The sequence below is a fragment of the Macaca thibetana genome, chromosome X, assembly GCF_024542745.1.
Source record: "Macaca thibetana thibetana isolate TM-01 chromosome X, ASM2454274v1, whole genome shotgun sequence".
NCBI lineage: Eukaryota > Metazoa > Chordata > Mammalia > Primates > Cercopithecidae > Macaca > Macaca thibetana.
In genome coordinates this window covers 27,510,270-27,514,116 of record NC_065598.1, presented here as the reverse complement: position 1 = coordinate 27,514,116, position 3,847 = coordinate 27,510,270, and positions in this window count along the sequence as shown.

Sequence of the window (3,847 nt, the reverse complement as noted above, 5' to 3'; positions counted from 1 at the left end):
ATTCCTTGTCCCTCTATGATGCTTTTAGTTTTATATTCTTTAATTCTTCTATTCATTTTTCTCTAGAAATTACAACATGCATGATAAAATCACCAAAATCTATTATTTGTTGATTATTTTATTTTCCTCTCAGAAAACAATGAAAATGTAGACTCTTCATTACAATTACTTCCTTTGTTGGTTTACATACTATTATTTTTGTGGATTTTAATTGGTTAGTAATGGATTTTTTTTTTTTTTTTTTTGGTCAGTCTACGTCTATATTTCACATCCATCATTGAAGGATACTTTTGTGAGAAATAATTTGTGTTGGTAGTCATTTTAACACATTGAAGTTATAGTCCTTCAGCTTCTGGATTTTATTGTTGTTGTTGCAAAGGCAGCTGCCCTTTTGACTGTTGGTGCTTTAAATGTGATCCCTTCATTAGCTACTTTTAAGATGTCCTTTGTATTTCGTGTTGGTTTTCTGCAGGTATACCATAATATACCTATTTCTGATTTTCTTTTGTATATCTTTCATGCAATTTGTTGTGATTCTTGAATATGTGGATTGATATTTTCCATTAGTTTTGGAAAATTTGTAGCCCTTTTTTTGTTTCAATTTCTTTCTTTCCTTATAAACTTCAATTAAATGTGTTTTAGAACTTTTCATTATATTCTCTGTTTCTGTCTTTTTTTCTGTATTTTCTCCACTCTTTTGTCTTCATGATTCATTCTGGGTAGTTTCTTCTGACCCATCTTTCCAAATCATAAATGTTTCAGTTGTATTAAATATGCTGTAAAATCCACCTTCCATGTTCTTAATTTTTGCCATTGTATCTTTCAGTTCTATGATTTCTGGTTGGTTCTTTTAAAAATTGTATTGTCAGTTTTTACACTTTCTTATTTCTTGGTAAATATTTTAAGTTCAGTACTTACCTCCATGATCATAGTTAACATAACTATGTCTGTTAATTATAATATCTATGTTCATTGTGAGTCTGTTTCAATTATCTTGTCCCCTCATGTGCTAGGTTATGATTATGTATTGATCATTTTTGTACACATTTTTAGATATTTTATTGTGTTCTGAATATGAATTTGATGCCTAGATTCAGGTATTTGTCCTAAATCCTCTAGGGAGGATTTTTTTCTGTATAGTGTTTGGAGGCACTAGCAATGTATTATCACCATAATCCAGTTTCAGGGTTTGAGATTTTCTAGAGACCAAATGACCTGAAACTGAGCTTCAGCTCATGGGAGGGCTTGTTTCCTTCTATTTCACGCTTACTCCTGTATGCAGGTTCGCAGGAACTATTCTAAATAAAGTATACCTTACAAGACTGCTCTCCATCTTGGCAGGACCTGGAATTCATCTTTTGATCACCTGCCCTTTGAACCTATCACAGGCATTACTTGGTCCCTCAGTAACCTGTGAAAAGTGGCATCAAATACTGCAAGTACTGCTTTCACTTCTGTGGGTTTCTGTCTTCCCCAAGATAGTGTCTCTTCACTTCCTCATCATTTTGCTACTTTCTGATTACATATTTTTCTTGTCCATATTTTTCAGTTATGTTTATTGGGGTGGAGGTTCTCAACTATGTAATCCATCATTTCAGTAAACTTTACTGGGCTTTTCTCAGTCATTATTTTATACTATTGATACACAAGGGTTGGAAATGAGTATATGTTCTGCCTCCAGTAAGATTTCCTCTGCCTCTAAATTTGATAGGGCAAAGACTATGTATGAAACTTTCTCTAGAAAATACAAAAATTGGCACATATTTAGCAATGGTTATATATAGAATATGCAAGAAAACTTTTTGTCACTTTCTGTTAGCCTTTAAATTCTGTCTTCTATTTTTAGGCTTGAAAAGATACATTATTGTCACATTAATTCTCTTTAATGTAAATCTTGAAATATGTAACAAAAACATAAGCACAAAGCTTAAACACATTTGGCTGCTGGCAGGATGGATGATTCTCCTTGTTTGCCTCTAGAAAATCATACTGGGACAAACTGCAATAAAAAATGCTGATATACTGGGCATATTGAACCATGCTGAATTTCTCATCTGGGCATTTAATCACTTTATTTAACAACTTTTAATAATAGCTATCATGTGAGGGTATAGAACATGCAGTTCCTGTTTTCAAAGATGCCAGAGTCTCATGGTAGCAATTGTTCAGTAAAGAGATACGTGTAAAAGAATGTAGTGAGTTATCTGGTAGGGGCATTGACAATCAGTTCTCAGAGTCCTGATGATAAAAGTGTCAATTGACAACAGCACAGCTCTGAGAAACTGATGTATCTTTCCACTTATCCTAGCTAAGGATGTGCCTAAAAGCTTATTCCAAAGCCAATCCACCTTTATCCCCTCTCTTCTGCTTTCCAAGGGAGAATGGCATCATTTCTAGGCTTTCTTTGCTACTGCATGCCACATTCACAAGTAGAATACTAAAAATATTTAAATAAAAATCACGAGCAAAAATGGCATATAAAAATGTGGAAAAAGAGGTGACAGAAGTAAAACTAATCAAACACATCGTTTTTGAAAAATTATCAAAGAAAAACAATGCATTAAGGAAATACAGCGATTTTTTTCTTTGATGACTTTACAATCTTTAAAGTAAATTTTAAATACTTTTCTGAAATATTTCAGATCTTATTTCCTTTTATGCATTAATTTACTGGCAATTGTAATTGTAGATGTTGAGTTTATTACCATACATAATATCATGAGTTTCAAATTCCTTCAAAAATGAACCTTCAAATAAAAGTGAGTTTTTTGAAATAAACTAACTCATGGCATCACTTCAACTCAGAGACTTATGAAGTGTGTGGAAAGAATTATTTTGATTACTTTTAATTAACTTTGGGCCTATGCAAGTTAAATATATTAACAAAAGGATTTGATTATTTTAACAAAGATAAAGGACCACCATTTGGAGGAAAGTACAGATTCAAAACAAATCTTCTTCAGTAAATAAAGGGATATGAAACCAAATTATTTGGACTCTACACTGAAATAGAAAACAAAAGAAAAGTAATAAAATGAATTAACTTAGATCAATGATGATACTCCAGTTAGCCATGTATTCTTCCATATTAATTTCTTTCCATTATTCCAAAAATGTTAGCATATGAATCTCATTTTAAAATATACTTGCATATGTTAATTTCAGTCTGTCTTCCAAAAAATATGAAAATTTGCCTTTAAAAATGAACATGACTAATCTAAGAAAAGTATGTTAAAAATGTAGGTTCATATATTAAATAGTACAAAGACAATATGGTTGAGGATTGCTTCTTTTTCATCATATAACACTTCTGTGTTTACTTATATACCCTGATGACTTTTGATGAAAATATAGTTTTAAAGTAGGAAAGCTTTTCTAATACTCAGGCGCATGGCCTCATAAAATTTCCTTTTTGTACCACTGATTATATAATACTTATCAAATGTAGATAGAATTAAGCTCATTGATTTCATGAGTATGTGAGGAAATTCACTTTGTACATCTATGCTGAGAATTAACATACACAAATCTATACATATGAACTGTTGTACCCCTCTTTTGATAATGTTATTTCATTTAGTAGATATTGAAGTCCTTTTTAAATTGGATGATGGAGTTATTAGATAAAAGGAAGAGCAGAAAAAATGTTAAATATTTGTTTCAACCTACTTGGATGATATCTGCCTTTTCACCTATGTGTCTGATTATTAAGTAACAATTTTAATTAAAAATATATGTATCAGTCAGGGGCCAGGCATAAAAAGATAATTTAAGCTATGGAGTTCAATAGAGGGAATTTAAATTGGGAATATTAATGTCGAAAAGTGTTAGAAGAACTGAAAGGGCA